Source organism: Ursus americanus, chromosome 1 (genome assembly GCF_024610735.1).
Source record: "Ursus americanus isolate L20-20 chromosome 1, mUrsAme1.1.p, whole genome shotgun sequence".
Lineage (NCBI taxonomy): Eukaryota > Metazoa > Chordata > Mammalia > Carnivora > Ursidae > Ursus > Ursus americanus.
In genome coordinates this window covers 25,941,034-25,964,113 of record NC_142127.1, presented here as the reverse complement: position 1 = coordinate 25,964,113, position 23,080 = coordinate 25,941,034, and the positions used below count along the sequence as shown (strand labels likewise).

Here is a 23,080-nt window from a genome sequence, read left to right as displayed (position 1 = left end):
TACAAAAAACTGAACAGGCAGAGAGGGGTGCTCATGAGAGATGGAAAGGGCGCGCGGCTAGGTGAGAAGTGAAGCGAAGCCCTCGGGCAGTGGGCAGGTGAGAAGAGAAGCGGAGGCCGTGAGCTGAGCCGGCCCTGTGCGCGCGGGCGGCAACCGCCGCTGAGTCAGGGACCCCGCGCCCTCACCGTCCGGACCGCGTAGGGGGCGGAGTCTTAGGCGCGTGGGCGGGCCAGAGGGCGGGGCCTGCGCCTGACGCGCCCGAAGGCCGCAGCGGCCGCAGGCCGGGAGGGGCGGCGGCGGCGGCGGCCGCGGGGGAGGGGCACGGCGTCAGCGCGTCGCCGGCTGGGCCGCGCCGGTGGCCAGGAGGGAGAGACAAGGAGGAGGAGGAGGAGGAGGTGAGTAGGCTCCGGGCTGGGGAGCCGCGCGGGCCGGCGGGGAGGCGGGGAGCGCGGCCCCTCCCCTTCCCTCCCCGACGCCCGCCTCGCGGGGCCGCGAGGCGCGGAGTTCCCAGAGGGGCAGCGGCGGCGGCAGCGGCGGCGGCGGCGGCGGCGGCGGCGGCGCGGGGAGCTGGGGGTGGGGGGGGCGGAGCTGAGGGCCACGCGGGCGGTGCGCCTTCCGAGCGCAGGCGCTGCGCTCCTTGCGCCGCCGTCCGCCTGGCGCGCGGAGCCGGGCACACCGGCTGCTGCTTTTCAGTACTGCAGGCTGGCCATTTTCTGATACAATTTTTTTGAGTTCTGCGCTTCGTGCGTGGCAGCTTCCAGCGGCCCTATGGGCCGCCGCCGCCTCGTGCGGCTGGCGACCGGCGGGTGGGGGCTCGTTACTCTCGCGGGGGGAGAAGGGAGGCCGGGTTCCCGGGGTTGGCCCGAGTAGGCGGAGGGACCTCCCTGCCGACCACGGGACTGCGAGGCCCGGTCCCTTGTGACACGCGCCACCGGGCCTTCCTGAGTGGAGCCTTTGCGCCTGTCCCCTTCATCGCTCTCACTTTCCTGCCCTCGCCAGCCCCTCTACCCCTCGGTCGGCTGAAACGAAAGACCTCACTCTCCCCTTACCCCATCCCACCTGTGAGGATCAGGCAAATACTAATTTTGATCGTGATCCGGGCTAACTGTTCCGGTGGAAAGGTTCTCCTAATTTAAGTCTTGTAAGTCCAGACATGTACTCTGCAGCGAAGTTGCAGTACTCCACAATTTAACCTTTAGGCCTGAGGGAGGTTTCTCTCTCTCTTTCTCTCTCTCAAATACTTTGTCTTCTGAGAACTGTACTGCATTAGATTATCTTTGAGATAATTCTTAAGTTAGCGCCTTGAGGCAGCGTGCTGGGAGGTTCAAAGAGAAGGCTTTACACTTTTTCCTCCACCTGTATCACCGTATGAAAATGGAAAACGTTGAGTTGACGGTGATTTTCCATACGAGGTGGGTTTCACAGTGCAGCCCCCGAGTGCTGTAGCTCACCTTGGTTTGTTGGTGCCACCCCTGAAGTTGATTTTAAAGCTCAGTGTAGTGGTCAGGTAAAGGAGCTGCTAAAAAAAAGTTCAGAATAATTTAGTAGAACCATTTTATTGCATTCTGTTAACCTGTTTAACCTTAAGCTAAAGCATGGCAGGAGTTTCATGTAGAAACCCACATACCTACCGAGTGCTGTATCGAATTTTTAATTAGTGCATTCCAGGTCTGATAGGAGTAGGTTTTCCTTAGCTCTTTCTTGCATATTTTCCTTAGGATCTTGTATTTCATGAAAGTTTTAGTATTGAGGGTTCGAGGGAGTACCTTTTGAATCATGCAACTTTCTTTGACAAACTTGTAAACTGAATAGGTAAAATCTAAACCACGATAGTGAGATAAAAATAGGAAACTGAATTTTTAGCATTATCAGTTTGAGAAGTTAAGATGGCTTCTTTACTCCTGTTTTGAAACCCTGTTGACATTTTAATCTTACCTACCACAGAAGTACAGAAATTTCTTTTTGTAAGGGACTTTACAGTTAAATCCAACCCCATTATTTTACAGGGAGAAATTAATTAAAGTTTCTTAAAGATATTTAAATAACAGGAGTTGAATAGAACTAGTTGATTTAATTAACTGAACACTTAAGTATATAATTCAGACCTCCCCAATGAATATTCTTGCACCAAAATTTGTTTTATGTTATTTTTAAAAAAGTCTAGTAATTGCTAAATTTTCTCTTTTCTTTTTCCTGTTTTGAGTATATGCCTTAGTTTGTGATTTGGACCCACTAGATACAAATGATACAAATTATTTCTAGTTAAGACATGTTACATTCTATCAATTGAAAGCAGTACTTTCCAGTTTGTTTGAAATTAGTAATTATTTTTACTTCAAGAATATTTGTTAATATTCTTGATTCAGGTAGTCTGTTTCGATTCCAGGAGATTGGCATTTCAAAAGTCTATATATGTAAGACTGTGATGTATATAACCTTGATATTAATGAGGAAGAAAGGTGCTATACACATGTAGTAACTAAATTCCAGTATCCCCAGCCACCATCACTTTTCTTGGTGGGCCTCAAATGCAGAAGTCCTGAAGTTCTTGTTGGGTGGGGTCATTTCTTTGCATCTTACACACCACAGTGTTTAGGCATTTAGTAAATACTTTTTGGCTTCTGTGCACTTTGCCTGGTGGGGGCTTTGTGAAAGACCATGTCTTATTCTGTCTCTGTATGCCTCGTGTCAATTCTGTGTAGGTCTAGTGTCAAGCGTAGTGGATATTCTCTAAGTGCTTGTGGTCATGTTGGGCTTAATCAAACTTAAGGTAGGTGAGTGTCTGGAAGTCATGAATCATGATTTTGTAAACTTGAAATAATTCGTTTCCGTTTATGTGTTGAATCAGATACTCTATGAGGCCTAATTCCAATATTGAAAGAGGTAGCAGATAACAGATATTTTAGAAAAATTGGGGGAACAAATTTAACATTGAGAATTTTACTCTTTAACATATGTTACTCTCTGTGAACTTGGGAAAAGGACAGTTATTTAAATTTTTTGATAGAACACCTCAGTAGAGCTAAAGTAATATGAATTTTCCAGTGAAATTTTCCACTGGAGCAAAGTTTGACCACCATCAGTTAAGTGACCCTCTAATTGTTACTGTAGGCCACATTTTCAAGTTTTGGTTTCACTTTATAAGGATACATTTCTCAGCATATAGACCGTCATAAGGATCATGATTTTTGGAGTCCGAACTACCTAGGCAAGCTGTCCTGAAATGATATCTTAAACAGTTTTAGGCTATATTTGTTATGGCATTCTGGTGATACGGTAAAACAAAACAACTCAAAAACCCACTGTATTTTCTTTTTGTGTTAGGCTTATCTCCTCTTTCTTTAATAGATCAGAATAGTGTGTTTTGTTTATTTAAAAAAAATTAACTGAGGAAAATTTTCAAGCATTTGTTTGGAAAGTACCTCCACTCCACCCTTTGAATAGCTTTGGAAAATAATGTGTGAACAAATGCAGGGCCAATTCCTTAGAGTGATTCCTATTTGAATATGTAGAGTCATATAAATAATAGCCTTCACAGGGACAACATCTTTGGACTACATGCATTTTTTTTCTACTACTCTATAACTGAAAACAATTGTACGGTGCAGTAGGGTGGTATTTATGTTATAGGAAGCAGATCATTTCACATGTATCATTTCTGGCTCTTCTGCTAGTCCCAGTCTACGTGTCCTACCCGCTGCCAGTTCTATCCCTTTGACCCAGTTTTTGAAATGATTTTTAAGACTGAAAATACATTAAGACCTCTAACCCCTTCCGGAGGTGGGATCTGGAATTATTCTGGTGCCCTGAACATTCATTGCTCACAGAAGTGTGGTATCTCACCATACCATTGGCATTTTTGCAGTTTGACTATGAGATTCTCATTTGTAAAGACAGTTTACTCATTAAGAGTTTTGAAATATATAGCATAAACATTTTAATGAGGGGTATGTGTGAGGCATCTAGAATATTTCGATATAGGTGACATAGGTTTAGATGGAATTAGGCTATAAATTCATTAATCAGTAAGAATTAGTAAGAGTATCTAGTCCTTTCCCCCCACACTTTAAGGTCATACTTAAGTCATTTAAAACAGATGAGTATTTTGTTTTTGAGTATTTATAAAAGTAACCAGAGAAGCAGTTCCACAGCCTTTCTTTAATAAGTGTTACATAGTCCATAGGGTTGATATGTTTTCTTGTGTTGTTTCTTTTTGTATTCCGATCCCTTGTGGACCTGAAACTTTGTCTTAAGCCTGCTTAAGAACTCTAACCCTTCGTCATCTGACTGTCCTTGCCTTCCCCTCTTCCCCTCAGGGAGCTGGGACCTGTTTTTGTCCACAGGTGGATGGTTGGGGCTCTATTTCAACCGAGGCAGAACTTGCACAGCCAAGATACTGTGATACTGCCTCCGGGACTTGCACTTACTGGATTGACCCCTTACATACTGAGGATAGGCTAGCTGAGAGCTGGGCTCTTTGGCTGTTATGATTTGAGCCCATTTTGAGGGTCAGCTTTTCATTTGCATCAGGCTCTAGAGCACCCTAGACTTCATCCAGTCATTACTTAAGATTCTTTTCCTGACTACGTAGCTGTTGGATTCTTTCCCTTCTTAGCTGAGTCATGTCATAGGTGATTTTTATCCCCCATTTTCAGTGGTGGCTAATTATTTTCAGGCGTTTGATTTTCTACCCTTGTCTTCTCTCAGTTTTGAGCTTTCATTTGACCAAGTAGCTGTTGTACTTTCCCATAGCACATTTGTTCATTATTTGTCTTTCCTTCTAGACCATGTGTATCCCGAGTGTTGAGACCGAATCTGTGCTGTTCCTGGTGGTGTCCTCGGCACTCAGTACAGTGCCTGGCACATAGCAGGTGGTAAATAAATATTAATTAATATAAAATTCATCCTAACAGTGAGTCTGTTATCAGTATGGGAAATCTGTTCTTTTGGAAATTTAGATTTCATATAAGAAGTTTAGACATTTCATCACCATCATTAGTACTACAGTCTGTGTATTGTAAGTTATAAGCAAATCAGTGTAAAAAATAGCTTCATCAGTCATCTGGGAGGGCATTTGTTTCAGAAAAAAGGTATATATAATTTTCACCATGTATTGTTAGGTATCGCACATTTCAATTTTTCTTGAGTTTGATTAACAAGTATATATAATATTTCTTACACATTGAAGTTTTATGGCACTATAAAAAAGTGAGTTTAATCACCCTCTTTTTGTTCATTAGTAATTATATACTAAAGGGTAAATTCTCATTAAAAGGCCCTTAAATGCCTGCTCATAAAAAAGAGAGACCTCTTTGATTTTGTTGTCCGTACAATCCTAGTTATTGTTTTTAGGCAAGTCATCAAACTCTTCAGTAGTCTAAACCTTTAATTTGGTTTCAGAACAGTAGTCAGTCATGTATTGAATACCCAAATTACCATGTCTTTACAAGTAATACAAACACTCTGTATTAACAAGGTAATGACCATAACTTTTCTTACAGAATTTCTTGTGCTAATTTTTTAAGAGGACTTATTGAACTAAATTTCCTGTGAAGGCCAAAATCTCATACTTTTAATGGTAGTGGAGTATATGCATCTGTGCAGAGAGGAGGGGATGGCATTTTTTGTAGTGGTATTTTTAAGTGGACAGTTTACTAATTATGTTGAGGTAACATTTTACAACTCTAAAAGGAAAACTTCAATTATCTGAATGAAATGAGGTACATGAAATTAATTCAGATAAATGGGGGAATCCTTAGTGTAAATGATGCATGTCAAGAGACATGACCTCAATCTTGATTTTTTTTTTCCTATATATCTGTCAGCTGCTTTTACGTTACTAGATTGTGATTCTTTTTCTGTGATGGGAGGAGGTAAAATTTGCTCCGTAGTTTTTTTGTTTTTTGTTTCCTTTGCCACAAAGGGAATCCAGAACGTGGTATTCTGTGACAAGTATAATTGCTCATCTCTCGCCTGTGCTGCCCTGCCCTTTAAGGTGGTATACCACAGCCTTCCATTTTGTCACCTTCCTGTCAAATGTCAGATGTGTGTGTGGATTCCTTGAGAATATAATTTGTTTGAAATTAAAGCCACACTCCTCTGTCCAATCACAAGATGTTTATACTTCCTAAAAGTTGAGTTACCTAAAGTTAAGATGAATTGAGCTGGGTAGACCTTGATTCCTTCCTTGTCCCCTTAGGGTTTAATATTAAGCAGTATCTTATGATGTAGGACCTTAGCAACAAACAGTAGGGCATAACCCCTGGCTTTTATGGATCCTTACTTGAAATGAAAATTTTGCTGATTGATTAGAGTTTAGGAAAGCTTTAGGAAACTGATTTCTGCTGTCATTTACTACGTTTTCAGCATTCCTGGGCTCCTGGCATCTGAAAGCTGTTGTATAAAGAGTAGTCTGTGTAGCTGTGATGACATTTTCCTCTAGGCATTTTTTGTTTTGTTTTGTTTTTAAACAGGTTTATCTCAGCTATAGAGATGTGTGCTGACAGCTATATAAAGTGAATTTTACTTTTTTTTCCGCATTACCTGTCGATGTTTTACCTAAAGCACCTGAGAACGTATCTCTTTATTTTCAGCATGTATCATCTTCCTTTTTTCTCTTGGTCTTTGAGATACAAGATGATTCATATCTTGATTGCCTTGGGTAAAGTGGAAATGATATCAGCAAGCCCTGTATCCAGACCTTGTGAGCAATTCCTAGGTCATTGCCTGAGACCTTCTTAGATACGTGCAGGCACTGTGATTGAAGAGTTTAGGCTTCAGGGTCAGTCCAAACTGATTTTGACCCTGTACCATTTATGAACAGCATGCCGTTGGGAGAAGTTAGTTACTTTTCTGGGTTTCAGTTTCCTTAGAATAATCTTAGCTGGATTGATTTGTTGTCCTATGCCAAAAAGTGTTTAGTAAGTTAGTGAACTATCTACCCAGATCATGGGCTATTTTAAAAGAAATTGCGTTTTGTTCTATTTGAAGACAGAGATAATCAAATCAGTAAAAAATTTTACAAATAGAGGTCTTGCTCAGTTGAATTTAAAACTATGTAAGACTTGGAACCATTGAATTATTTATATACACAGGGTATACTCATATGACATAGAGAGGCAAAATATGTAGCATACTTGTTGGACTAAGACAGACTTGGATGATCAAGCACTTGGATAACCTTGGATAGGGTTATCCTTAAGTTGTAAAGACTTAAGAGGTGAAGTATACAAAATACTTAGTAATGCCTGAATCCATAAATACTCATAGTTGTTCTTGTGACTTCAGACAAGTGACTTCCCCTCTCTCTACCTCAGGTGTCCTTCTTGGTAGCATGAATATTATCAGAGAACTAATAGAGTTGTGATGAGGGTTTAATGAGATAATACATGTAAGTGCTCATTATATGTTATTGGTATTGTTACATTATTGATGCAGTTTCAGAATGAATTGAACCAATTTTGAGTTAAAATGAAAGAATTTGTACAGATATTTAATATAATTCTTTTTTTAAAAAGTATAATTCTTATGTTGGGGGATATTTATTATGGATTTGCAGATGGCAACTTATCATTTATAGCTTTCAGCGTTTCCTTAAGACAACAGTTCTCAAATTGTGATGTGCAGACCTATAGGGTCACAAGAGCCTTTAAGAGGGATTCGGGAGGCTAAAGCTATTTTCATAGTAGTACTTTTTCTGTTTCCATTGCGTTGACGTTTGCCTTGCTGATACTAAAGCAATGGTGGGTAAAACTGTGAACATCTTAGTACATATTAAACGGCAGTGGTACCAAACTTTTTTCGTAATTATTGTATTCTTTACTACCATGCTTTTCCAGTAAAAAAAAAACAAAACAGAAAAGCCAGTTTCACAGAAGAATGTCATTGATAAAGCAGTAAAAATAATTTTATTAAATCTTGATCCTTGAGTATACTTTGTTTTAATATTCTTTGTGATGAAGTAGGAAATATGCAAAAAGCATTTCTTCTGTATATCTGGAGTACATTGGTTGACTCAAGGAAAACCCTTCTGTGATTTTTTTTGAGTTGCAAGCTGAATTAGTCATATTTTGCATGAAACATCATTTTTACTTATAATAATGACTACAAAACTATGATCGTTTAGACTTAGATATTTGGCAGTCATTTTCTTGAAAATGAATAAAATGAGCCTGTCACTTTGGGGAAAACAACTGGTAGTATTTGTTGCCAATGATAAAATTTGAGCTTTCAAGCGAAAATTAAAATTTTGGAAACCTTGTATCACCTGCTGTGCCCTTGACAGCTTCCCAATATGTAAAGATTTTTCTGATGAGATGGGTGGTGATATTAATGAATGTGAGTTTTTGCTTTGGTATTAATTAATTATGTCAAAATTTGGAATATAAACATAATGCAAGAAAACGATACCTTCAAAGTGATCAATGTTACAAAATTGTGGGTAAGAGACCCTTCTAAAAAGCAAGTAACAGAATACAAAGAGTTCATGTGATAATAGGTTCCATATAATAGATAACCTTTAAATTCCTACTTGTCAGGTTTTGGTGTAGTATCAAAGAAGAATGTTCACAATTATCTGAAAAGGCAATTAATATTAACATATACTTCCTTTTTTCTATTATAGTCAAAACAACATATCACAACAGATTGAATATAGAAGCAGATACAAGAATTCATCTGTCTTCTATTAAATTAGACATGCAAGAAATTTATTTTTTTTTAGGAAAGTACTTTTTCATAAAATGTTATTTGTCATATTAAACATGTCATAAAATTTTAAAATGAATTAACTTTTACACTTTCTCATGTAATTTCTATTACAGTAAATATTGATAGTTATAACTCACATTAACAAAACCTCTCAAGAATTCTCAATATTTGAGGACACAAAGGAATCCTGATACTAAAAAGTGTAAACTATTCCCTTAAGGGAAGAAGGCTGGATTCGTCAAATGAGTGAAGTTCTAAGGTGTTTAATCTTTTGGGTATTCCTTTGGAATATGGGCTACATGCCTCTACTTTTTCCTGGTAGTAAGGGTATGTTGCTGGACTCTGTGTCATTCTCCAAGTGGGCATAGGGTTCCTGTATGTATTGTTGAAGAAGATTCTCATTTTCATTTAAGATTGATGCTACCTAAATGGTTGCTCAGAATTGAGATATGGTTAATGGTATTTCAGTCAGCCTCTTCATTTTTGGTACTATTCATTCGTTTGTGTTAGAGCTATTCATGCAGTTTTCAGAGTTGTTCACCATGGCAGTCTATTTCAAGATTCTAGTGAAATTCACTTTGCTGAAAATAAAATGACATTTTCTCTGAAGTCTTTACATGAGGCTAATCTGTCCTGCTGTAAAGTCTTCCTGACATTTCGTAGCTATTTTTTAGTACAGTCTACAGCTTATCAGTGTGTTTGTGAATTAATTATTTGCAGCAATATAATATGAATTACAGATGACTTCTGTAGTGCCATTAATAATATGGGCATAGCCTCATCATGGACTCTTTTATTTTTTTTATTTTTTTAAGATTTTATTTATTTATTTGGCCGAGAGAGAGGCAGCGAGAGAGGGAACACAAGCAGGAGGAGTGGGAGAGGGAGAAGCAGGCTTCCCGCGGAGCAGGGAGCCGGATGCGGTGCTCGATCCCAGAATGCTGGGATCACGCCCTGAGCCGAAGGCGGACGCTTAACGACTGAGCCACCCAGGCGCCCCTCATCATGGACTTTTGACATGTTTCTTTGGGGAATTATATTCTCAGTGCTGGAAATCTAGCCAAATACATTTCTCCAGCATAGTCAGTGGCAAGAAACCTTCCTTTTCCCCTTACAATGGAATTGGGGTTGTTAAAGCTTTGACAGACTCAAGACAGGCATTCTGAGGCACGGCTCAAGAAACACAGGTATTTTGAGCACTCCAAGTGTGTAAAGGGTGATGGGTAGCACTCTCAGATGAAGCAGATATAGAAATTTTGGGCTAAGTAGGCAATGATGAAGGGAAAAAGGGGAAGGGATGTTCTGAATGCTGCTTGGGGTGGATACATTCCCTTTTGGGGTGGTTGCTAAAAAATAAGAGATGTCTTAACATGGGTATTTCTAGGATGGGAAATCCATCTATATAAAGGTTTGTCTTGTTGTGCTCTTATGTTTGGTTATTGTATGACCTGAGCTCAAGAAACAGAATGATCGGCCAGTTGGGAAGGTTAAACTCATGGATTTGTAGGCCAGAGTTTTGAATGTAAAGGGAAATAGTAAACTTCAGGAGCATTCATGATCAGGAGGAGTAGTGGAGGCCAGGAGGATGTTGGAATATGCAGACTGTTCACAGGTCCGGAGTAAATTCATGTTACAGGGTGCTTGTTAGAGCAGGGGTAGAACTAGCTATCAGCCAGCACAAATCGGTCAATGACTGCTGTGACTCAGTCTACTATCCTAGGATCTCTAGCGGGAAATAGAGAATTTTAAGACTGGTATTAGTGTAGGAAGTCTGTTATGGAGAATAGTTAACATAAAGCAGAAATCCAGAACCAGGAGAACTTAGGGATACAGAAGAGGCCAACGTTGGAAAGGTATTTGATTTGAAGCTGAGCTTCTTGTTTTCTTCCTGCCCAAGGGCAGTATTGACTCTTTGGATTGAGGCAAAGCTGAACCAAAGTGGAAAGCAAAGTAACTATAGCTGTCTACACTGTAGTGACAGGCCTACCCAGAAATATTTGTTAAACAAATGCATGAAAGTAAGGCAAGGGAACAACTGGGTCATTGCACCTCAGGTTCTTAATGCAGCAGACACTAGGTGCCTATTAACCTATCTACTTGATATCCTCTAGGTCAGGGGTTGGCAAACTTTTTTTTTCAAGCACCAGAAAGTAAAGATATTCTTCTTTATGGGTCATATAGCCAATGTTGTATGTACTTAAGTCTGCCATTATAGCATGAAAGCAGGCATAGAGAAATACGTAAATGAGTGAGTAGCTATGGTTCCAATAAAATCTTATTTATGGAGTCTGAAATTTGAATTTCATATAATTTCACATGTCACAAAGTATTTATCTTTTTTAAAAAACGTTTTTCAACCATTTAAAAATACAAAATCTGTTCTTAGATCATGGCTGTACAAGAATAGGCAGTGGGCTGAATTTTGGCCTATGGGCTCTAGGTTGCTGACCCCTGTTTTAGTCAAATAGATCACTGTCAATCATAATGCTGAAAGCTTAGCATTACTGAAATAGATATTCTCTAGGACAATGCTGTTGGTGACACTGTCTTGTTTTATAGGTGACACTGATGATAAAAATCCGTTCAAGAATTTAGATGTGACATCTGCAGCAGGTTCAGATCTCTCAGCTATAAGACAAACTGGATACTTCGTAAAGATTTTCATCTGTTATGCACAGAGCCAAAATCCGTTACTGAAATTGTCTGGTTGAGCTGCCTGCTGGGTCCAGTGATGCACTAGTAGACAAAGAAGTTGAAAGAGAAGGATGGCATGTTCTTTGGATGACTGGCAGATTGTGACACCAAAATGGCATCAAGCCCTACTGTGATTCCAAGGACTTCATGATTAAATAAAAATTGCTTTTTTTTTTTTTGGTGGGGAGGGGTAGTTGAAGTAAATTTGGTCTTTACTGGGGGTAATGTGTAATGTATTATCATTCCATAGTGATACATGGTAATTACTTTGGTAATCAAACTTTAAAGGTTCTGTCTGTTTATGGAACTTATGTAGTTACCACCTTTTAGTATCGGATTCCCATTAGGGAACTATGATAAAGAAAAACATCTGCTTAAACTAAAAAAATTAACCTAAAAAGGTTAAAGACTTATCATTTTTACAAGAAAGCTTCTGCTTTGGGGGTTCTTGAGATGTTGCTCTCCCACAGCATATATAAAATATGTTTCTGGGGTGCCTGGGTGGCTCAGTCGGTTAAGTGTCCGACTCTTGATTTCAGCTCAGGGCATGATCTCAGGGTCATCAGATCAATCCCTTTGTTGGGCTCACACTGGGCTTGAAGCCTGCTTAAGATTCTCTCTCTCTTTCTCCCTCTCACTCTCTCTCTTCCTCTCAAAAAAAAAAAAGTTTCTGTTTGCAAAAAGCTACTGTACCCAGAATTTTCTAAGAAAACATTCTTTTGTGTGGGCTCTTGAACTCAACAGTAGAAAATCACACTTTACAGTACTAGGTGCATAGAACAGTTGAATTAAAAAATTAGTATCTTTAGACCTGTTAACTAAATTCACTTAAAATGATTTCGTGAGCAGGTGTGAATTGAAAATGAACCTGTATTTTCTAGAACCATTGAATCACAAAACTGGAACATCAAAGTATTCTCTGAATCAAATCAATATTTTATTTGGTTAGAGCCCCTGCTTTTGGTATATATTTGTTTATTCCAGTTGTAGAGGAGCAGTTGTAGAAAGCAGTGCTGGGAAATGAAGTGGGTGGATTCTCAATGTTGAATTCCATTTTTTTTTTTCCCCAGTGAATCTTGAACATTTTTTTATCTTAGCATTCAACAAAAACTTTGGCATCCCAGGATATAAAACATAGATTACATTTTATATAGTTCATGCAGCTCATCTACAAACAGAAAAAGATTCCCTCATGACTTACCTTGAAAGCTATTCAGGGTATATACTATTCAGGACATATACGGTTTTATTCAAGGCATATACTATTCAGTTTGTCCGTGTGCCACTGCCACTGCTATCAAAGTGCAATGCAACTAACATAGCTATCCTGCTAGGAAAAAGATCTGTGGGTTGCTGAGTAGTAGAAGTTAGACACATCTGATTTACAAGTCAGATTAGAGATCAGAATCATACGATAGCTTTATGTGGAATTGATTTCATTTCATGGTTTTTAAGCTATTTTTTCATTGAAAGCAGTGTCTATAACTGAAAGACAGGTGTGGTGTAGCATTTGAATGCCTTAAACTCTTGAATCTGGAATGAAAGGGATATTCTTATAGTTGTTCAGATCCTAGAACTCAGGGATTTTGGAATAAAATGCTCTTGTCATTCATTTATTGTGCCATAATTAAACTACCCTGTGGATTTTATTTGGGTTAATATGATTAATATTTGGAAAACTTTGCCATTTTCCTATATGAGGCACGTTAGGAAAGACAGTTGTGTGTGTTTAAATAAAGCAGCAAACAGCTTCTTACCTTATAAGATATATTTAATAAAAATTATGTGGGTTTAACATTGATAATCCATTCAAATCAGGAATTCTCTGGTCTTCTGGAAATCAGTGAGGGGGAGGGAACAATAAAAGAGCACTTTATAAATAGCAATTCCCCCCCAAATCACACTTTTTTCAAAATATATGGAAAAATGCATAACTATAGCTTGATAGGTTGCAGTTACTCTTAATTCACCTGTTCTTATTGAAATCGAGAAGACATGTCATAAAAGTATAGAAAAAGTAGTTCATTGCAGAAAAGGTAATGCTGTTTATTGGATTTGAGAATATAGTGGCAAAAAAAATCTGTGTTAATCTTTTTGATTGAGCCAGTAATTTATTTGAGTGTAATCAGGAGAAGAAGGAAATCCAGGTGTTTAAAACTAGCTTTGTATCAGTGGTTAAAATGATGTTTAGTTTTATTCTCCCCCAATCCCCATGTGATAAGTTCTCATGAATTGATTTCTGAGATAACAAAACATAGGGATTTAGAGGGTTTTGAGAATTCATCAGTTACATTTTTTTGTCCACTGATTGTTTTACATAGGACCTGTTTGTTTATGATATTTACAGGACATGAGGAACACTACAAATTCTGACTTTCATGGACTTCAAAAAAAGACTTTGAAGGAAGATTAATGACAAGTTAGTAGTAGGCATACACTACTGTGTTAATTTTAGTAGAGCAGTGACTGTTTAGGTGGATCCTTCCCCTGTTGCCTTGGCCTCTAACTTCATAATCCACTGGCTAAAACTGCTTTTCAGTAAGGCAAGTGAGAGGCAATTTTATGAATGGAGAAAGTGAGGCTATCCTAGACATTGGGAAACGAGTGGAATGTAAAGGGAGAATGAGATCGTAAATATGGTAGGTAACAAGATATAGATGGGTTGTCCATTTTTGGATTGACAAGGGTGCTAGAGGAAGGGTATCAGTAGAATAGAGTGGTTTATTATGTACTGTTTATTTGAAAGCCTCCTGTTTAGTAGGTCTCGACTAAGCTACTTTGCATCAGTTTTAATTCTTTCCGCAACCTTTGAAGCAAGAGCAATTATCCCAGTTTCCTGATGAGGAAAGATACCAAGGGGTATACCCAAGGTCTTAGAAGTCCCACATTGTGTCTCGGATTATATAGGGGCCTTTTCTCTCCAGTCATTGTCTGATAAATGAAGAAATAAAAAAGTAATCTGAAGCACCAGCATGTAGTATGGGAAGATTTTAGGATTAATGGCTTTTAATATAAATGGCTTCATGTTGGTGTTGCAGAAGGATGTTGGAGCCTCCTTGGAAAGCAGTGAGGCAGTACATTTGCAAATTTTGTATCTGGACTCTAGAACTCCTCCAACTAATGGGTTACCTTTGATATTAGTTAATATAGTATTGTATAACTGTGTTTTCAAGTGTAAGTCATGCCATGATACAAAATCCGTATATGAAAGGCGGGTGATAATGAGCTGCCACAGTAACATATATATATATCATAAGCTAGATTGGATTAACTTCAAATAGAATGTGCACAAAAGTGCTTGAAAGAGGGTTGGTTTAAGCAGTCTGATACAGTTGCGGTGACTACCGAACAATTGGGTTGTGGGAAAAACAGTGGAAAAGAGTCACGAAACCCATTAAAATGAGCACCATAGGTGTTTAAAGGCTTTACAAGTAGACCTAGACAGCCCATAACCAAACATTATCTCTTTGGAAAGGACACATTCAGTCACTTGGTTTAGGAAAGTGCCTTAGCAGCAGTATTTTTAAATGTAAAAGACAACTGCGGTAGGACATTGGAGTCAAATGATCCAACTGTTTTTTTCAGGTATAGAGTGAAATGATAAGGAATCTTTGCCCTTGTCATTCATTGGTAATTTAGGAGTGAAGTAAAAAAAGCACAGCCAAGGTGGCAGCATGGTCAAGTAGCTTAAATATGAGTACTTTGGCACCTTGGTGAAGAATGTGGTATTGAAGACAGGAAAAAATGGTTGAAATTACTGAACTCAAGATGTTAGAATGCAAAATAATTATTTTAATTGCTTGAAAATACAGGGAAAAAAGTAGGAAACAAATCCCACAAAGGGTAAGAATTAAGGAGGGCTATTCAAGAGTGAAGTGGTTGTATGATATTCCTAGATAGAGTTTTTACTCAAAAAAAGAAAAATTGGTGAGAGAGGTTAGGAAAAGTGATTTAGAAAGAGGTGTTACTGGGGCGCCTGGGTGGCGCAGTCGTTGGGTGTCTGGGTTCCGCTCGGGGCGTGGTCCTGGAGTTCCGGGATCGAGTCCCACATCAGGCTCCTCCACTCGGAGCCTGCTTCTTCCTCTCCCACTCCCCTGCTGTGTTCCCTCTCTCGCTGGCTGTCTCTCTGTCGCATAAATAAATAAAATCTTAAAAAAAAAAAAGAGATGTTACTAAATTAGGGAAGTAAGCTCCTCAAAGATTGTTAGTAGGCAGAGGAAGTATTGGATAAGTGGGGAAAGAGTGATTTTTATTTTTATTTTTAAAAAAAGATTTTATTTATTTAATTGCCAGAGAGACAGCCAGTGAGAGAGGGAACACAAGCAGGGGGAGTGGGAGAGGACGAAGCAGGCTCCCCGCGGAGGAGCCTGATGGCGGGGCTTGATCCCAGAACGCCGGGATCACACCCTGAGCCGAAGGCAGATGCTTAACGACTGAGCCACCCAGGCGCCCCAAGAGTGATTTTTAGCATGAAGTTGCATTCATACTTTAGTCAAAAGTGACCACCTGTTTTAGGTTATGACCTCCCAAGAAAAGACAAGCTGATTACTCTCTTTCATTCTGTGAAAGCTTATGGATTTTTCTATGGGCTACAATCGGTGAACCTTGTGAGAGTGGGTAAACACTTTGGACTTGGATTTGGGTTTTAGAATCTGATTTAGGCTGTAAGTTTGTTATGTTTATTACCAATAACATTTTCAACATTCACTAAGAGATTACATTTTACATTAGCTGGCTATCCTTGGCATTGTCCAGAAGTAAGATATCAGATGTGATTTAAATCAACTTTATTGGGTATAATTTATATACAAAAATACACTCATTTTTAAGTGTGTAGTTAATGAATTTTGACATGTGTATCTACTCATATAAACTACCCCCCCATTCAAGATATAGAACATTTTTAACATCCCCCAAAACTGCTCTTCTGCCTCTTTCAGTCAGTCCTTCCCTCTCCTCCCTGAAGACAATTACTGTTCTGATTTCTATTTTCCTTAGATTAGAAAACTTGTTCTTGAAATTTACATGGAGTCCTAGAGCGTAAACTGTTTTGTGTCTGGTTTCTTTTCCTCAACGTAGTAGTTTGGAGATTTATCCCTATGTTATGTGTATTAGTGGTTCGTTCTGTTTTGCTGCTTAATAATGTTCTGTTTTACCACAATTTGTTTATCCATTATTTTGTTAATAGACATTTGATTTTTTTTTCTTTTTTTTGGCTATTGTGTAAAGCTGCTATTAACAGGATTCTTCTATGAGTCTTTTTGTGGTTTAATTTCTTTTGATTAAATATATAAGAGTCATAGGACTGGTTTATGTTTAACTTTAGAAGTGTATATATAACTTTATATGTATAACTTTTCCAAACTCACACCATTCTCAGCATGCATTTTTCATTCATTATTGTAAATCTTTATGCTTTGTACTAGTTATGGATACTGGTTTTTACTAAATGGTTTCTCTAACCAGAGAACTTTCAGGAGTATTCTTTATGTAATAATTGAAATCTAGTAAATAGTTTTATAATGTATTTATTTTTAAAAAATCATAACTTATATGGTATATCTAACATTGACTTAAGTAGTTCAACTTGGTTTGTTGTACAGAATTTTAAATTTTCATTTCTTTTGTAGGTAGCATATGTTTGAATTTTAAAGTGTGCATTCTCCATTTTATGTAGTGGCTCTTTATTAAATGTATATATAATTAAATGAGATGTTTGACATACGAATAATATACTAATCTACTAAGGTAAAGTTTGTATCACCAAATGAGGAGTCTCTTTCTTTCCTTTTTCTTGATGTATTTTGTCAATAGAACCCCCCTCCTTTTTTTGGTAAATCCTTATTTCACATTGGTTGCTTATATTAGGTAGCTGTAATGTACGGGAATCGCACCTTGGATAATAGGATGATGACCAGGACTTGTTTGTTTCAGGATTTTAGGTCAAGCTCCAAAGCTGAAAATAAAGGTTACCAACTATCCTTGCCTTCTAAGGAGGGATGTGGTACTTAGTAAAAGAGAATAGAAGTGCAGCACCCACTTCCCATATATAACAGAAATTAGAAAAGAGGGGAGTATTGTAAGTGTCATTCAGATGAGGAATTGTTAATCTATTGGAGTTAGTTCTGTGATCTTTCCCTGTTTTTTTCCCAAAAGGACCTTTTGTTCCCAGCCCAGAATTTGGGTGTGTCTACCAGAAGTGTAGATTGCTATTTAACATCTTGCCTGGATATTTAATGAGCTACAGAATCTTGTGTCTTTTACTGCAGTGGCAACTTCCAGAGAGTTATTGAGGGAGCATGACATCTGTTTTCTAGAGTTTGGGGCATTCCTGAACATAGATTCGTTTCTGGAGGAGAGGAGAATAACTGGAGACAGGTCGAGTGAGAGGGTAGTAATGGAAATATTTGACATTTGTCTATCTGGTATGGTAAGAAAGCATGAGGTTTTTTTTTTTTTTTTTTTTTTGTGGACCAAGTGGACGCCATGGGACGTAACCAGGTTAAAGTTATCTTGGTAGTTGCTAGCAGGGAGAGCTTGCAGTATGAAGAAACTGTGGGTAGGATAGTAAAAGGTCAGCCTTAGAATGCATCCCCTGCGCCAAGAAGCTATGCATGGTGTAGCTTGCTGTAACTTACAGCTTAAATGCTGCTGTGAAGACTTGAAATGTACTGTCTAAATGGGGTGCCTTTGAGAAAGAAGGTATTATCAATAATTACGCAAGGATAACATCATCCTGCTTCATGGTCATCCAGTAAACCCCCATGGATATTGGCACACAGGGCATTTGTCCATCTTCTGCCTATCCTGATTTGTGGGAACTAGAAAGTTGAGGGAGGAAGTAGAGAAAATTGAAAGAGCCAGGAAGAATATTGAAAAAAAAAATGAATTATGTTCTTTCTCTTGGCTTGCCTGGGGTTGGGGTGGGGTTGTGTGGATACTCTTTGAATAAGATATGAAATTGAAGATTTAAATTGGACTAGATTATATGTTATAATACTAGAAAGTGATTGAGAAGCAGTAGGATTTATCTGGGACATTATGGAGAGATCGGGAAGTGAGATCTGGAAGAGTATATTTAAAGTGATGAAAGGAAATTAAAGCATTTATCCCATTAAGTTCTGTTTATTTGATCATTTTCTTAGTTTAATAGTATTTTAAGCTAAACAGATGTTCAGTGAGTACCTACAATATGATATGTGAGGTATCGTGTTAAGCATTTTAGGGAAGGCAAAGATGGCTAAGACTTTTGGCCCCGAGGGATCTTCTGCTTTACCTTGTAGAGCTAAGTAAGTGGTGGAATGACCTAGGTGCTCTAGACATGTAAGTGGCAATGCTGTGGGAATGTGGAAAGAACTGAATACTGCTTGGGTTCAGGGCAGGCTTTGTGGTCTAGGCTGAATTTTGTCTGGGCCTTGAAGGAGGAGAAGGGGAGCAGCTGGGAAGAAAGGCATTCCAGCATGAGGTAATAACACAATTGGAAATGACTAGACACCTAGAAAGGAATAATGCTCATTTCACACTGAAAATTTTATGTTTTAGAAAATGGTTTCAAGCACTAGTTAAGCTTGCTTGCCCATGTTATAATTCTGGTTGAAGTTTGGTATTCTTACATGTCATTTTTGTATTTCCTTAGTAATGTACAAAATGGTGTCTTTCTTTTTGAGATGTAGTGTGGAAGTGTTATTCACTTTAGATCCTAGATGATTATAAGCATCCAAAACCAAACTTCTAAATCTAATCACAAAGTCTATTACTTTCCTTGATTTAAAACAGTAAAATGTAGAGAAGATGATGATTTTTACATATGATCTTAAGCATTTGGCAGTGCAATTAGTTTTATAACAAGCGATTGTTTTTTAAAGCCTTCCCAGAATAAGAATGAGTATCTTGATGCTGGTGTCACTTTTAAATAGCTATAGTTCCAGGAATGTGTCTGTTCACGTTGTTATCTTAAATACACACCTTATCTATCCATATTGCTGTACTTCAGATGTGAAAGTAAAAATAAAGGTGTGAAGTGCCTAGCAGACTTGTATGGATTTATGTAAATCAGAAAACATACAAACAATCCATTAGTGTTGAGGCCTTAATGTATTAAATTCGAGTGTGGACTATTTTGTGAAAGTTGCACGCACACACACACACACACACGCACACAGACACTCCTCATACCCAGTGATTTACTTTGCAAAAAAAAAAAATAATAATGAAAATCTTTAATTTATAAGAGGTTTTTTTTCTCTGAACTGCTGACACATATCCAATTGTGATACCTCCATATGGATATTTAAAGGTATTTAAATAGAAAATGCTCAAAACTCAACTGATCTTTTTTACTCAAACTTCTTTCATTTTTAGTCTTCCCCATCTTAGTAAATGACATGTTTATCCCTGTTACTCAGACCAAAAACCTTGGAGTCCTCCTTATCTCTTCTCTTTTCATATCCACACCTCGTTTGTCAGTAGTTCATATTGCTTTACCATCAAAATACATGTAGAATCTGAATCTTACCACCTCTCAGCACCTCCACTATCACCTGGTTCAAGTCATCTTCTCTTACTTGGATTATTTTAATATCTCCTGACTGTTCTTTCAGCTTCTTAAAATCTTCAACCCATAATCCAGCACTTCAGTCTAGTCTCAGTGCAGTAGCCAAAATAATCGTGGTTAAAACAAGTTAAATCCTGTCATTCTTCAATTAAAAACTTCAGTAGTCTCCTTTCTTCCTCAGTGCAAAAGCTAAAGTCTTTGTAGTGGCCTATGAGACTGTACAGGACACTGCCCCATCTGCAACCTGATCTTTTGACTGTCTTGGATTTTAGATCCTAAATTAGCCTTTGCATTTGAAAGCACCATTTGGTTATATGCGTTATCCTTCAATATCATGTTTAATTTGATTTGTAATATTTTTTAATGATTTGAAAATCTTTGTTTATGAGGGATATCATTTTTTGGGGGGGAGTGTTATGGACCCAATATTTGTGTCTCCCCAAAACTTATGTGTTGAAGCCATAACTCCCAACATGATGGTATTTGGAGGTGGGACCTTTGGAAGGCAGTTAGGTCTGGAAGAGGTCATGTGGGTGAGGACCCCATAATGGGATTAGTGTCCTTTTAAGAAGAGGAAGAGTCCAGAGCATGCTTGCTCACTCTCCCCACCATATGAGGACATGTGAGGACACAGCGAGAAGGCATCTTTCTATAAAGCCAGAAAGGGGGTCCTCACTGGGAAACCAACTTGGTCAGCACCTTGATCTTGGAATTCCCTGCCTGCAGAACTATGAGAAATAAATTCCTCTTGTTGAGACACTCATTTTATGGTATTTTATTATGGCAGCTCAAGCTGATGGGACCATGTAATGTTTTTGTCAGATTTTGGTATCAAGGTAATGGTCATCTCATTAGAAAAATCATTTGAAAAATCCAGCAAACTTTTATTAAACTAGGAATAAAAGGAAATTTCCTCAGTATGATAAAAGACATCTGTGTAAAAACAGAGCTATGTAATGTTGAAAGAGTGAATGCTTTTCTCCAAGGTCAGGAACGAGGCAAGAATGTTGTTGTCACCAATTCTATTCAATATTATACTAGAGGTTCTAGTCAAGACAATTAGGTAAGAAAAAGAAACACAAGCATCCAGATTGGAAAGAAGAAATAAAACTATATTTGTAGATGACACATCTTTATAGAAAGTTTTAAGAAATCATTAAAATCTGTTAAAACTAATAAATGATCAGCAAATTGCAACATACAAGAGCAGTATACAGAAATCAATTGTATTTCTATATACCAACAATGAACAATATAAAAGTGAAATTAAGAAAATTCATTTATAATAGCAACAAAAAATCAAATAGGAACACATTTAACAAAAGCAGTAGAAAAACTGTCCAAAACCTACCAAAATTGTTGGAAGACCATAAATAAATAGAAGTTGCATGTTTGTGTATCAGAGGACTTAATATTGTGATGTTGGCAGTAGACTACCAAATATCTACAGATTCAAGGCAATCTCTATCAAAATCCTAGCTGCCCCCCCCTTTTTAATGAAAAACTGATCCTAAAATTTATATGGAAATTCAGGGTACCTAAGATAGTAAAAACAATTCCGAAAAAGAATAAAAGTGAAGGACCTCTCCTAATTTTAAAACTTACTACAAAGCTACAGTTACCAAGGCAGTGACGCTGGTATAATGAGAGACGTAAAGACCAATGAAATAGAATTGAGAGTCCAGAAACAAATGCTAATGCTTATGATCAGTTGATTTTTGACAAGAGTGCTGACATAATTTGATAGGGAAAGACTAGTCTTTTCAACAAATGGTGCTGGGACAGCTGTGTATCCATTAGCAAAAGAATAAAGTTGGACCCTTTCCTTAACCATGCATTAAAATTGATGCCAAATGGATTATAGACCTAAATGTAAGAACTAAAACTATAATACTTAGAAGAAAATATAAAAGTCAGTCTTCATGTAGTTGGGTTAAGCAGAGCCTTCTGAGAAAACATCAGAAGCACAAGTGACGAAAAAATAGATAAATTGGACTTCATCAATATTGAAAACTTCTTCAAAAGAAACCCTCAAGACAGTGAAAAGCCAGCCCACCAACTGGGAGAGAATATTTGCAAATCATATCTCTGGTAAGGGACTTGTATCCACAATATATAAAGGACTCTTAAAATTCAAAAACATATTTGTCAAAAGACAAATGACTTAAAATTGTGCAAAGTATCTGAATAGACACATTTTGGGGGCAATATGAAATATGTCTATTTGTCCCATCTGTTCTTTACTTCTTTGTTCTTTTCCTGCTTTCTTTTGGATTAGTTAAGTATTTTAGTGTTTATTTTTACATCACCTTTTGGGTTATAAGCTATATATATCCTTGTATATTTATTTCACTTAGTGGTTCCTATAAGATTTATAATACACATCCCAGTCTATATTCAATGCACATTATACCACTTTATATATCATTTAAGAATTTTACAACAATCTGGCATGTTCCCCCTGTTCTTTGTTGTATTGTTGTGTATTTTACCTCTGTGTATTATGTAAAACAACATTAAATTTTTTTTTCTTTAAACAGTCAATTTTATTCTAGAGGAATTAACAAATCAGAAAAAAGCCCATTATCTTGACCTGCATAATTACCTTTGCTTGTGCTTTTCATTCCTTCATGTAGATCTTTACTTTCATATAGTATAATTTTTCTTCAGTTTGGTGAACTTTAACATTTCTTAGAGCACAGGCCTGCTGTCAACAAATTCTCACTTTTTATTTGAAATTTTTTTTTAGCTTTCATTTTTCAATTGTACCCTGACAGTTTCTTTTCCCCTTCGATTTCTTCTGCTCTTTAAAAAATATCTTCCCATCGTCTTCTGGCTTACATTTTTTCCCCTTTTCTTTGGATGAGAAGTCAGTGGGGTTCCGTATCATTTTTCCCAGGGACTTAGTATGATATTTCTTGATGTAGTTTTTAAAAATATGTATCTGTTTAAGGTTTATTGAGTTTCTTAAATCTGTAGATTTCTGGTTTTCCTCAGTTTTGAAAACTTGTAGGCTGTTATTTTTTCAAAAATTTTTTCTGCTTCTCTCTTTTGGGTATTTTAGTTATACATATGGTGACTAGTTATTTTATTATACGTTGGTGACTAGATATTATTACACAG

General features: G+C 37.8%; 1 protein-coding gene across 15 annotated transcripts in view; it reads left to right on the top strand.

Moving 5' to 3' along the window:
• Positions 1-257: 257 nt before the first annotated feature.
• The window catches only part of QTMAN (queuosine-tRNA mannosyltransferase), a 406,065-nt gene continuing 383,242 nt past the window's right edge, over positions 258-23,080 (top strand). For all 15 annotated transcript variants that reach the window (XR_015723429.1, XR_015723348.1, XR_015723401.1 and 12 more), the window contains exons 1-2: positions 258-395; positions 4,785-4,871. The gene's annotated coding sequence lies outside the window, so the exon portion shown is untranslated. The remainder of the gene's footprint in view (positions 396-4,784; positions 4,872-23,080) is intronic.